The sequence below is a fragment of the Schistocerca piceifrons genome, chromosome X (assembly GCF_021461385.2).
Source record: "Schistocerca piceifrons isolate TAMUIC-IGC-003096 chromosome X, iqSchPice1.1, whole genome shotgun sequence".
Taxonomy (NCBI): domain Eukaryota; kingdom Metazoa; phylum Arthropoda; class Insecta; order Orthoptera; family Acrididae; genus Schistocerca; species Schistocerca piceifrons.
Window position 1 is genome coordinate 839,201,570 of NC_060149.1, and position 14,430 is coordinate 839,215,999.

At 42.1% G+C, this 14,430-nt stretch overlaps 1 pseudogene; it reads left to right on the top strand.

Annotated features, from left to right (window-relative positions):
• The first annotated feature begins 9,615 nt into the window (after nucleotides 1-9,615).
• LOC124723399 lies at nucleotides 9,616-9,733 on the top strand (annotated as a pseudogene).
• Nucleotides 9,734-14,430: the final 4,697 nt, after the last annotated feature.

Below are 14,430 nucleotides of genomic sequence, written 5' to 3' on the forward strand. Positions count from 1 at the left end.
TGGTCATATTTTCTTCCCTCAGGCTTGTGTATAGCCACTCTTTATCACTAAGATGTGTCCACAAACTTTCTTCTACAGTGATTAAATTTCAGATGCAATTCCTTGGTATATTCTTACTTTCAGAGACTGAACTTCACACTTGTTCTGGTCAGACATTGTATGTATTGTATTGTATGTTAACCGGGGGCCTAGAAACGACGGAGAGACTCTGTCCCCGCCGCAGCCGCAGTGGTCCACCACCCCACGGCGATTACCGCTGTCCATTTCACTCCTCCGCCGCCCCACACTGAACCACTCTTTCAGGGTTATCGTACGGTTCGGCCCCGGTGGTTCGCCCAGGGAACGTCTCACACCAGCCGAGTGCAATCCCTCTGTTTGCATGGTAGAGTAATGGTGGTGTACGCGTACCTGGAGAACTTGTTTGCGCAGCATTCACCGACATAGTGTAGCTGAGGCGTAATAAGGGGAACCAGCCCGTATTAACCGAGGCAGACGGAAAACCGCCTAAAAACCATCCACAGACTGGCCGGCTCACCGGACCTCGACACAACTCCACCGGGCGGATTCGTGCCGGGCACCAGGCACTCCTTCTCACTCCGGAAAGCCGTACGTTAGACCACACGGCTAACTGGGTGGGCTCTGTTCAGACGTGGACAACATTACAAAAGTCTGTTTACAAATCTTTGTTCCTTTAGGCATCTCTAATAGATATACTGAAAGTTTAACATACAAATTCTTCTTCTTAGAATTATCTAACAGTAAATACCCTTTCTCTGGCTGTATATAAATGTAACTCCCTCTATCATCTCTTGTTCCTGTTTAGAGTGGCAACATTCTATATAAATTGAACAGTTTGTTCTGTACCAGTAGAATGGACTAATGGCGTAAGCTAATACATGATATGGTAAGAATACATTTAAATACATTATTTTCAGGAGCATTTTCCATGTGCTTCTGATGAGGGTACTGGGAATCGTACATTTCTAAAACCATCTTGAATTAAACTTAAATATTTTACTATATGTATTGGATTAATGATATGTGGTGCTTGGATCACTTTTTATGTATCCACAGTGGTACTTATTAACTGTTCATACTCAGTGCTTAATTTTTTAAGTAGTGAGTCTAATTGCATATTGTGTTACCGATGCCCATGAACTTGGCTGTTTTCTTTAGATGTCCATGTGTCATCTTCAGTAAATATGTAATGAATACTTACAACCCATTCACGCTGTTTTTCTTTAATATTTGCTCATTAGTTATTATATAGTCTGCTGTGTGATTCAGCCCAGAAAATGTTGCTCTAATCTGACCATATTACTATAAATTTCATTAGTTAGAAGGTTACATTCTGTTCTACTGATACTTAATCCTTCTCTGTATTGTTGCATAGCCTTCTTTCTTACTCGGGCCGCTCTATAGAATATCTCATCAAGCGTCATCATTTTCACATACGTCACAATTTCCCGTGCTACTGTCTAATCGTGACTTTTCTTGTTGTTTAATAATAAAGCTTCAACTGGTTTGCATGTACTTTCATCCTCTTTTTTTCTAGACATCTTAAATGTCACACTCGCCAAGTCTACTGCAGTCACCTTTCTACAGTCGTCGGAATTGCGCATCTAGCTTCTTAGAATGGTCCTTTCTAATGCTCTTGTCATACAATTGGATCTTATCTCTTGACCTAATTTTTCACTTTTCTCCCAAAACATTAATTCAGATGGTATTTACCCAGTGCTGCTATGTGGCGTTGTATTGCAAAAATACTATATTGTACCTATAGCTCCCAAGTACTAGGTTCCTCTTTTATGAAGTGTCACAAATATTCTACCAGGGTCCTGTGTGCTGTCTCGGGTGCCCCTTTTGTCTGTGGGTGAAACTCTGTGCTCTGGACCTTCTGGATTCTTAATAATTTACATACCACCTCGAACACTTTTCTTCAAAAATTCGATCCCTGATCTGTCAACAGCGCTGTTGAAATTTAGTACCTTAACATAAGTTCTTCTATAATTACCTACACAATTGTCTCAGTGTCCTGCTTTAGGTTGACTCCACGACCATGACCATGCTCAGGTCATCTTCAAATGTGAAGGTGTATGTATAGCCAGTTGTTGTATCTGAAAGATCTATAATGCTCATGTTACGTTTATCAAATGCTGTCATCACAATGTCTCTCTTTTCAGGCCTTTCCACTGTTTACAATTCTTATATGGCCTAGGTTTTGTGCATCCGTTGATTTCAGCCTAAGAGATTATCGTGCAGCTCCTTAGTAATGTTGGCCTTTACATCTACGCTATGGCCCTAGCCTTCATCCTTTTATTCGTTGTTTTTCCTAACCATTCTTGCGTATCCTGTACTTTCATTTGTATCCTCTACACCATCAGATTGCATCTGACTTCATACATCTGCATTTGCATAGAACTTTCTGGGTTTGTTCACATTGTCATAAGAACAATCGTCTAGTTTTAGCTTCCATTTTAGTAAGCTTGATGATGGATCTCTGACATGGTAGTGCTTTGTGGTCTGTTACTAAGGTAAAATTTCTCCCATAGAAACATGCCTTGAGCTGCTTTGTGGGCCATACAATTGTTAAGCACACTAACGCAGGTGTAAAATAGTTCCTTTCAGCCTTAATCGATTACCGCGAAGCATAGACTGCTGGTAAATCTGTGCCTATCTTCCGTTGGGGCAGAACTGCTCCCAGCGCTTCTGTACTGGTATCAGTACTCGCTGTAAACGAATTATAGAAATGTGGATAGTTGAGTGTGGAAGAATTCACTAATCTCTGTCTCAGGTCCTCAAGTACTGCCTGTTTCTGATCTCCCCACTCATATGTCACTTAAGTCTTCAGCAATTTACGCAATGGCTTCACATCTTTATTTAACTTCGAAATTAACTGACAATAATTCCCAGCAAGCTCTAAATATGCTTTTAATTCGTGGGTTTCGGAACTGAAAAGTTCTTCACCTTTTACCCGCTTCGCTCATCTCGTTCCACACCTTCATGCATTATTTTGTGTCAAAAGAGTATTACCTCCTTTCCACGGATTTCGTACTTACCTGGTTGTAACTTTAATATGTCCCCTTAATCTATCCTAGATATCCTGTAGCTTCTCATTATGTGCGTTTCATGAATTTCCATACAAAATTGTATCATCTAAATACATCAAACACGTTGTCCCTTACTATACTGCCGAAGCAACATTCATTAGTCTCTAAAACGTACTAGGTGCATTCTTCAGCCCCAATGGCATCATTTTGTACTCACAATGCTAATAATTAGCACTGACTGCTGTCTTTTCTCCACCTGCTGGTTCCATTAAAATCTGATAGCATCCAATGGCCAGATGTAGAGTGGAGGAATACTTTGGCTTTCCCCATTTGGTCTTATATCTTACGTATACCAGGGATGGGAAAGGCTTGTCCCCTGCAATTTCGTTAAATTTCCTACAGTCTGTTAATAATCTACGCTTCACTATTTCACAGGCGTCTCGTTTTTTCGGTACTGACAACACAAGTGCATTCCATGGACTCTGACTTTAAATGATTATATACTCATTAACCAGTTTCTCGATTTGTTACTGCAGTACTGCCTTTTGTGGTTGCAGTATTCTGTATCGACTATACTCACAACCTTTTCTTCGTGCTCTGGGAACACTGAGAGTGCATGGCTTATCGTTTCTTTGTATGACACAATACATCATAATACGCACTACAGAGTTTGTGTCACTATTCTTTATTCAAATGATCCATTTTGATTGAGCCACTAACCCAGACAATGCGGTTTCAGTGTATGTCTATACAGTTCATAGCTTCTTGACTGCACTTGCTGGTGTCACTTTCTCTTTTACTTTGTCTAATACTTCCGCTGTGCTGAGATCACATCCAGCTACGTTTTTAATCAATACACTGATAGTACATTTCCCTTGCTCTGTCCTATCCTATCCTAATTTCCGATTTGGGAATAAACATTTCTTTTTCTTTTCGTGGATTCGATCTTGATTCTGCACATAACCTTAAGATTTGTTCTTCTCTAGAACCTATTCTCATGCCACTTCCTCGTTCCACGTTATTTACCAGTAAGCTTATAGGTAACTCATCACTTTACGTTTCCTGGCTTGCCATTGATTTGCATGTCAAATGTTTCCTTCGTCATCCTCTTACATTCAGTGGTTCATTTCATTTCTGTTTCATTTGGAAGCTACCCTTCTATTCGTAGATCCCACTTGACATCTACTGTTCGCATTCGTGTCAACTTTCTTCATAGTCTGACTCATGGACTGTCTTGAAGCATGCCCCCCTTCATGTGTTTTAATATGTTTCCCATTAACTGTGGTTGCCACTCTGTTGTGTACGTGACTCAAGAGGTACACAATACCAGAAGAGGCTGCCACCACACAGGAACACCACTCGCCAAGCGTCCTCTCAGTTGCGAGCAGCCGCCTCCATTTCGCACTCACTTTTCGGAATAAATTTGTGCTTCCACGACATGTTCATCAGTGTGCCGTATTCGTCCACTTATAGTGTTGCCAGCCGCCAGATAGAGCACTGTCAGCTGAAGGCGATTTTCCTTCCACCTAGTACTGGCGAAGATGGAGATCCTTCCGCCAACAGACAGAAAAGACGATGCACCATTGACACTCTATCAGTTCAGTTCGCGCAATGGTAATAGTTCTTGCAGTGCCAACATTTCCTGCAGTTACGCTATGGAGCAAAATATCTCAACTTCTGTCCATAACACTAAATTCTCACATAGCAGTCACTATTTGCAGAGTAGTAATTCACAAACGAACTCCGCCGGCCGCTGTGATCGATCGGTTCTAGGCGCTTCAGTCTGGAACCGTGCGACCGCAACGGTCGCAGGTTCGAATCCTGCCTCGGGAATGGATGTGTGTGATGTCCTTAGGTTAGTTAGGTTTAAGTAATTCTAAGTTCTAGGGGACTGATGACCTCCGATGTTAAGTCCCATAGCGCTCAGAGCCATTTGAACCATTTAACGAACTCCCCCAGTTCGGACTTAGCCCCGCTAGACGATTTCTGTACTAATACAGGAGCAACCTTCGCAATGATGCCTCTAATGTCTGAACTACTACCTGAAGTCATCTTACATTAATACAGTGTTATACACAGAGTCTTATGACTATTGCTGTTGTCTTTTGCTCGGACTCTTTGTGCTGATGATACTGTGGCACTGCAAGTTATCCTTATAGCTCCTTCTACAAGAAATGCTTCCACTGTTGGGCTTTCCTGCAACTTGTCTGTCCTGGACAAGTTTACCAAGTTTCTGCTCGACTCTCAGAATGGATACTGCTTCTTTTGAACGGTTACACAGACCTTATGTTCGATCATCTTGCCGTAGACAGTTCGAGGGGTTGATACCAACAGTCTTCTTACTTTTCCTCCGATACTCTATACATGATTCCCTACTTTAGAATATTTCTTCACTTCGCAACCCATCCACATGACACTAAATTTTCACAGTCACGTGCTGAAAGTAATTCCTCCGAATTTTTTATTCTGTTCTAGGCGCTACAGTCTGGAACCGTGCGACCGCTATGGTCGCAGGTTCGAATCCTGCCTTGGGCATGGATGTGTGTGATGTTCTTAGGTCAGTTAGGTTTAAGTAGTTCTAAGTTCTAGGGGACTTATGACCACAGCAGTTGAGTCCCATAGTGCTCAGAGCCATTTTTTTTTGACTTCCCCACATCGCTGCCGCAAGTTGCACCCATCTGCTGCAAGAGGACTCCGAATTATATGGTGTAACGTGGTGGTGAGTAACGTAACTATGTCGGTGTGTGAGAAAGAGCGGGCTGTAATTGAGTTTCTAACCACAGGAAACGTCCACACGTGTAACACTCTCTACTTCAACATGACAATACCAGACCACACACGAGCGCTGCGACATGTGCAATAATCCAACGCTTGGTATCACTGTCATCAACCATCCTCTAAACAGTCCCGACTTGGCAGCATCCGATTTTCATCTGTTTCCAGAACGCAAATGAAACCTAGGACTTCACTGTGATAGTGATGAAGTGGTGCAAGCAGAGGTGAGGTTGCGGCTCTGTCAACAAATTCAGGCATTCTACTGTGATAGTACTAGCTAACTACTTCCTTGTTGAGAGAAATGTGCTCATCGTCAGTGTGAATACGTTAAGAAATAAATATATAGCTGTGAAGAATAAGGCTTTAGAATGTTAATAAACATTTTTTAAACGTTAAGAGTTTCTACACTTTTCAGCACGCCCTCGTATCATAGAAGCGCGTCACGGATCAGGTCCTATCACCCGTTGGGACGAAGGCTTTGCCCGCGTAGCAGAATCAGGGCTTTGACAACAATGTGGACAGAGGTCTACTAAGATACTTTCAACGGAGTGAGAAGCAGAAAATCTGATAGGATGCTTAGCACAGGTGATTTCGGAAGGGAGAAAAGGTTTGATTCGTAGAAAGACAATAAGGGTGCGAGCACTTAAGGATTCAATTTAGGAACAATTCATTTTCCCAGCAATTCAGTCTTATTTGGAGAAGTGTCTTACAGTGGCTGTATATGTTTGCAACACCGTACCACTCTATTATTAGCACTTTCCAGCAACCCCTGGTTCTTGAGTTTTATCTATCACTTTCAGAGACGAGAGTTCTGCTTGCAACTCGTTTGGTAATACCTTAACCACAATTGGGGACCAGCGCGAAACAGCACTTCTGCCTCTTTATATTCTGACGGACAGAAAATGTTAACTGATACGAGTGGCGACTTGAGCAGTCAGATAAGTTACTCACAATAGGAGAAAACTGCGAGGCAGCGATTATTCCTCCCTAGATTTTTACACACAGATAATATCAGATATTAGTCATTGCTACTAGAGACAAACTCTATAGTGTTTATTCTTCTATAACAGGCAGAGAACTCAAGATAATAACTGTTGCTGAATGCTTACCTGAAATGTAGTTGTATTACTATGTCTTCGCATAGTTTAATGCAGCAGCATCAGAGTATCAGTCCATAATGACTTAAAGGTTCGCTTTGGTACTGCACCGTATGATACTAATTGCAATTACTTTCTAGTAATGACTTCTTCCAGCTCGTGGGCCACGCGGGATTAGCCGAGCGGTCTCGGGCGCTGCAGTCAGGGACTGTGCAGCTGGTCCCGGCGGAGGTTCGAGTCCTCCCTCGGACATGGGTGTGTGTGCTTGTCCTTAGGATAACTTAGGTTAAATAGTGTGTAGCTTAGGGACTGATGGCCTTAGCAGTTAAGTCCCATAAGATTTGACACACATTTGAACATTTTTTTCTAGCTTGTGCTACTGACTGCTTCAAACTGCCACACTTCAATACTTTTGGTTCTCTGCACTAGTCGCTTATATACTGGTTATTTAGAGGTTCTTGTGCGCGTTTCTCCCGTAAAGTAGTTTTTCCCTGGCTCTTCTGAAGATCTTCGTAAGAACCGACATCCCCAGGGAACCCTCTAGAATGTTCTTGAACAATCCGGCTGTATATCAGCACCTTTCGCCCTAGAGTGTTGTCCTCGCTAGCCATTACAGTTCCGCTGTTTCCTCGGCAATGTGTCAACAAGTCCTACTTCACACGGACAGCTGGCCCGATTCTGGATACCCGCCTCACACCACGTCTTATGTATTGTCAAAACATTACTCTCAATAAAGTTTTCTCATTTCCTCACAGCCATGCCGCTACTTATAAAACTGATAAATTTTCATAGCCGTACCATAGATTCAGTTGTGAATTTTATGATTCTTGTGTTTTTGAGATGGAGCACTTTGTTACTGAGTGCGTTGGCAGTCACGTGGTATTTAGTACAACGGTACATATTATTCTCTAATGCAGTTAGTAAGGGGAAATTACTTCCATTGTTTAAGGCAGATTCGCATGGCACACTTGTGCGAAATGCGGAGCTGAATTTTATATTTGCCTTTAATTTCAGGGATTTTAAAGTTGGTGTCTTTGTTCTGCTAGCACGCCACATGACCGGTGGTAGAAAATCGGGTTCGTTCTTCCATTACTTATCAGTAAATGCTTGCACCTGCAGCTCATATGAAATGTATGTGTAGACTATGAAATTTAGAGTGATTTTTGTAGAAGAAGATTCAAATGGCTCTGAGCACTATGGGTCTTGACATCTATGGTCATCAGTCCCCTAGAACTTAGAACTACTTAAACCTAACTAACCTAAGGACATCACACACATCCATGCCCGAGGCAGGATTCGAACCTGCGACCGTAGCAGTCGCGCGGCTCCGGACTGAGCGCCTAGAACCGCTATGTAGAAGAAGAGACAGGGTTTCTTTGTATCGTTTCAGGTGTGTTCGACCACGTCCCACTCAGACCACATTACTTTTGAAGGTTATTCAACTAACCACCTCCCATACACTTAGATCTTACCCATACACTTGGGGCTGGGGAGGGTTTGACCTTGAATAGTTACCTTATCACCAGAAGCGCGGCTCACCTACACCCCTTGCACGTGGGCTCACACCCACGGTGCTTCCCTACTGATAAGTTTGAGCTGACACCACATTTCAGCCTCTTTCTACTGTCTAAGCGTCATCAATAACACAGACATGCCACTAAACGCTCCACACACCTCTCTCAGCCAACTACAAGACACAATACTCATTCTGTGAAGGAAAGATTCCACTGCTCACTACGAAACAAATTTTTTCCAGCTAGGTGGTTGCTCTGCACTCAGAGTATCCCAGCCAGCAATTCTACATGATTATCATCTCTTCAACAACTACTATAACTGCCACTACTTCTACTACTACTGGCACTATCTGTGAAACAGACGTGACTGGTCTCTGCCACTCAACAGATGTATACATGTTGGCTAAAACTGAAGAAATGAGGTTTAGTTCTCTGCCAATATCTTGCAGTAATAATTATATGGATATTGTACTAAATTTATTTCATTACTAATCAAAGATTTAATTTTTTTATTTACTTATTTTAGTCTTAATCCATGCATACCTCGAAATGTAAAAAGAATCTTAAACAGGCGAAAGGTTAAAGCTTTCCTACGAGTGGCTAATAAAATCGAAGAGATGTTGTCACTTGTGACGATAGTTGTTGTCTCAAGATTCGAGGTTCTTTCATGTGTACATTTGGCGGTTGTTGCATGGCACCACTTCCCAGTTCAAAAATGGTTCAAATGGCTCTGAGCACTATGGATCTTAACTTCTAAGGGCATCAGTCCCCTAGAACTTAGAACTACTTAAACCTAACTAACCTAAGGACATCACACACATCCGTGCCCGAGGCAGGATTCGAACCTGCGACCGTAGCGGTCTCGCGGTTCCAGACTGTAGCGCCTAGAACCGCTCGGCCACCCCGGCCGGCTCACTTCCCAGTGCCACACCGAATACCAGCGGCTCTTCCCAGAATATAAATCTGGAAAAATAACCAGAGGCAGGATATGGCCTTACGAATAGAGTTGTGATAGACTCTACCCGTAGGTAACAGTAGGCTACCGTAAGTTTTCCTAGAAGCTTTGGGCAGTTAATATCATACCAGCGTTACCTGTACGCTGGGTCTGTTGCATACCTGTCGCGAGTTATCTCATTATGGTCGCTTTCGTTACATATGGGATCAGTGTCTTACCAAGTTGCCAACGGCCTTGTCGCAGTGGTAACACCAGTTCCCGTCAGATCACCGAAGTTAGGCGCTGTCGGGCTGGGCTAGCACTTGGGTGGGTTACCACCTAGTTTGCCGAGCGCTGTTGGCAATCGGGGTGCACTCAACCCTTGTGAGGCAAACTGAGGAGCTACTTGATTAAGAAGTAGCGGCTTCGGTCTCGGAAACTGGCAAGCGGCTGGGAGAGCAGTGTGCTGACCTCATGCCCCTCCATATCCGCACCCAATTACGCCTATGGGCTGAGGATGACACGGCGGTCGGTCGGTACCATTGGGCCTTCACTGCTTGTTCTGGAGGAGTTTAGTTTCTAGTCTTACTAAATTCCCGTAAAAACCGGAAGCGGTGAACCTTCTAGAAGCTGAGCGAGAATATATAAAGGCTTGGGTAGCCTACGGAACATTTTTGTTCTGCATAGTTATCCTCCTGCCCATTGCTAAAGAATAAACAGTATTTGTATCAAAACTGAAATTTCCATTGTTTAATCCAGGTTTGATTCGAAAATTATTGGTATGCAACGTGAAACAGAGGGTCGCTATGGTAAAAATGAAGGAAACAATACAGATTTATCATATAGCGCTAGAAAACGCAATTTCCTCAACAAAAATAAGACAAAAAGAAAAACAAAATTGTACCAAACATCGCTTCAATACTTCGCCGAACATGATAGAAAGAATGTTTCTATTATTCATACACAACTACTGGAATTCAGTACTCAAGGGTGCCATGAAAATTAGAATCTCTGTTAATGGAAAAACGGGTTACTCGCTAAGCTATGTACAGAAGCTATCAGTTTTACGAAGTCATACCATCGTTGGCGCCGGGATATCTCTGTAAGTGACCACATTTTATGTAAGAAACCTGTTGCGAAAGCCTTTTCCCTTAAATTAAAAATGGCGTTTCAACCACAGATACTAACATCCACGACAGGGAAGCTTCAGGGCATAATTACAAGTCCAGCGCACGTTATAATCTCTCAGGAAATTACATTACACCGAACGAGGTGGCGCAGTGGTTAGACACTGGACTCGCATTCGGGAGGACGACGGTTCAATCCCGCGTCCGACCATCCTGATTTAGGTTTTCCGTGATTTCCCTAAATCGCTCCACGCAAATGCCGGGATGGTTCCTTTCAAAGGGCACGGCCGACTTCCTTCCCGGTTCTTCACAAATCCGATGATACCGTTAACCTCGCTGTCTGGTCTCCTTCCCCAAAACAACCAACCATTACATTACAGATCACTGCGCCCGTGGTGAATGCCAAAATGAATTATTTAACAGAGCCTTTGTTCCTTTGATCTAGCAAGCTGTCTTACTTCACGTCGATCTGAAAAATCTGAGGTGAAAATCTGAAGTGGTAAGTTTCTGTGGGAGCTAACTGATGGGGTCATCGATCCCTAGTCTTACACACTACTTAATTTAACTTTAACTTACGCTAACAAGGGAACCTCCCCATCGCACCCCCCTCAGATTTAGTTATAAGTTGGCACAGTGGATAGGCCTTGAAAAACTGAACACAGATCAATCGAGAAAACAGGAAGAAGTTGTGTGGAGCTACGAAAAAAATTAATAAAATATACAAACTGAGTAGTCCATGCGAAAGATAGGCAACATCAAGGTTAGCATGAGCTCAGGAATGCCTTGGTCCCGTGGTTAGCGTGAGTAGCTGCAGAACAAGAGGTCCTTGGTTCAAGTCTTCCCTCGACCAAAAATTTTCCTTTCTTTATTTTCGCAAAGTTATGATATGTCCGTTCGTTCATTGACGTCTCTGTTCACTGCAATAAGTTTAGTGTCTGTGTTCTGCGACCGCACCGCAAAACCGTGCGACTAGTAGACGAAAGGACGTGCCTCTCCAATGGGAACCGAAAACATTTGATCGCAAGGTCATAGGTCAACCGATTCCTCCACAGGAAAACACGTCTGATATATTCTATACGACACTGGTGACGGCATGTGCGTCACATGACAGGAATATGTTGTCAACCCACCTAACTTGTACATGGGTAAAAAGATTCTTCTACCTTGCCCCATTTAGGTTTTCTTGTGGATGTGATATTCACTCGCAAAAAAGTGATGAAAACATAAGAGTTTGTCACATAAACTGAAAATAAAAAATTAAACTTTTCACTCGAGGGAGACTTGAACCTGGGACCTCTCGTTCCGTAGCTGCTCTAGCTAACCACAGGACCACGGCACTCCTTGACTCCCATTGTCCTTGATGTTGCCTATCTTCGCATAGACTACTCAGTTTGTATATTTTACTAATTTTTTTCATAGTTCCACACAACTTCTTCCTGTTTTCTCGACTGATCTGTGTTCAGTTTTTCAAGGCCTATCCACTGTGTCAACTTATAACTAAATCTGAGGGGGGTGCGATGGGGAGGTTCCCTTGTAAGTACAATACACACACCCATGCCAGAGGGAGGACTCGAACCTCCCACTGGGGCACGTCGATGTCGACGGAACGTTAAACTCTTACCTTGCTCGCGTTCTTTCTCTTTCTATCACTGACAATGAAACGTTCTAACGACACTCATGCACATTCAGTTCACACTAACAGTATCCGTGCATCTTCGCAGAACAGCAGAAAATACTGCTCCGCCGACTACTATTTTACCTGTGTTTACCATGTCTTTGTAAGTGGTAATTGTGGTAACGAGTAGCAGTGAACCATAAGCTTCGATCTAAGAAGCCCAGAGGTCACTTAAATCATGGATTTATGTTATTGTTATTAATGTTCGCATTTTTGTGTTACTGGACACCGTCACTCTGTGCCCATATTACTTTCATTCTCTCAAAGTAAGCTCTTATCCGTTCGTTAGACTAAGTTGTTCCGGTCTTCTTGAGATTTTTGTACAACGCCAACTGTCCAGTAGCAAATTTCCTGTCCAAAAAGTTTTCTGTTTGGTACTCAAGCTGAGATATTTCTGCTTCTTTCCTGCGTCCCTTGTACCGCACGGATCCCTTTCATTACTTTACTTTTAGTGTTACTGCTAGTTTAGTAGAATTCCACATTCTGTCGATTTAATGTCATTGGTTCCATTCTTTTAATATGACCCTAGAATTTTCACCTGGAATTTTTTCTCATATCCGAATAAATATTGGTATACCTTTCAATGTCTTTATTTGCTGTTAATCTATGTACTCCTTCTTCAGTATAATTTGGACCTAAAATTTTCCTGATTACTTTTCATTCTGTCTTTTGATTTTCTGCAGTGTGTCCATATTATGAGATCTTCAGGCCATAACTTTTTTTGTAAAATCTTTAATGCGACCATTAATTTTATTCTGTGTCTTCACGAGCACTAAAGTTAATCTCTTTTATATTCCAAGTCCTTAAAGGTGGAATCACTTTAGACAACGAGAGATTACGCCACTGAAAGGCAACACCCCGTCAATGGAGATTGGATCACATTAGCAGGAGCGCTAATTGCACCACACGTCACACTGCCCAGTACCGAATGGTGAATGTAAATCCGAATATAATTTCTCCTTTAAGAATCCCGTAGTCGTAGTAGTTGAGTACATGTATAGTCAAAAATTTCGTAATGGATGTTCTTGGCAAAGGTCATATGGCAAATTCTACACACTGAAATAATTGGGAATGTGTTGTCCAAATAGTATAACGCATGAAAACTTTAACAATGGTTTGCTCCAGGAAATATATACAAATGTATGGTAAAATATTTAAACGGTATTACACTTAGCGTTATATCCTTTGTATATAATTTTGTTTTTCTAATTTCGAAATAACATCCAAAAAATCTATTTTTATTCTTCTCGATACTGGCTGTTTCACCGATGGAGTAATTTTCATCACAAACATCTGCCCACGAATTCTATTTATGTTCTTATTTATTCACATTGTATTGTATAGCCACCAGGCAGCTCTAATTTGTCCTTCCTGCCGTGCGCCTCTTAAGAGCCTTTCAGGAGGAACACCATGTATACATCGCAGTCTGCTATAAAAAAAACTCTGTATCTGTAACATAAAGGTCAACAAGCAATAAAACTGGCTAATCACCCGCTACAAGAAAAGTAGCTGGGCGACATCAAAATTTGACGGATCATGTGTAGAGCTGTGCTGAATCAGAGGATCATGCTCCTCCACTATTTAATCAACTTCGAAATATGTAGCTAGAGAAATCTCGACGTGAAGTCATATGACACTGATTTTCCGTATCTTTCAGTGCCGTCGACTATGGATGTGAACTTCGCCATTTGCAATGGATCGCGGACCATTTTGACGTGAAGTCGTGTATAAAACAACCTGAACCCTCTATACGTCACTGCTTTAAAACTGGAAAAGAAATTGTACTTTTTATGTGACTTTTGGATGTAATAAAGTACTTACATCAATTATTTTTTAAATATTAACGAAATATAAGATGTCGCTGGTAAAGAATTACCTCACTCCAGTAGCCAAGTTGATGTAGCCAAGTTCTTTTTGTTGTAACAGCGATTTTATTGTTTGTTGATCTCTATGTTACAGCTGAGTTTTTTATGTCAAACTGCGGTGTATACATTGTGCTGCTCCTGAAGAACCTGAAAGAGGAGCACTGCCTGTAAGACAGATATTAATTAGATTTATGAAAAAGTCAGCGTAATCTTGCCCATGTACGTTTTATAAAAGTGAACTGACAAAGCCTGCTTGAAATTTTGCCTCATTCTCATTTTAGGATGTGCCATCAGGCAGTTCATAGTTCTCGTATAAGAGCCGACCGGTGCGGGCCGTCTGGTGACAAAACGCCACACTATAAACATGACAGTTACGTCAGCTGAGAGAAAAGC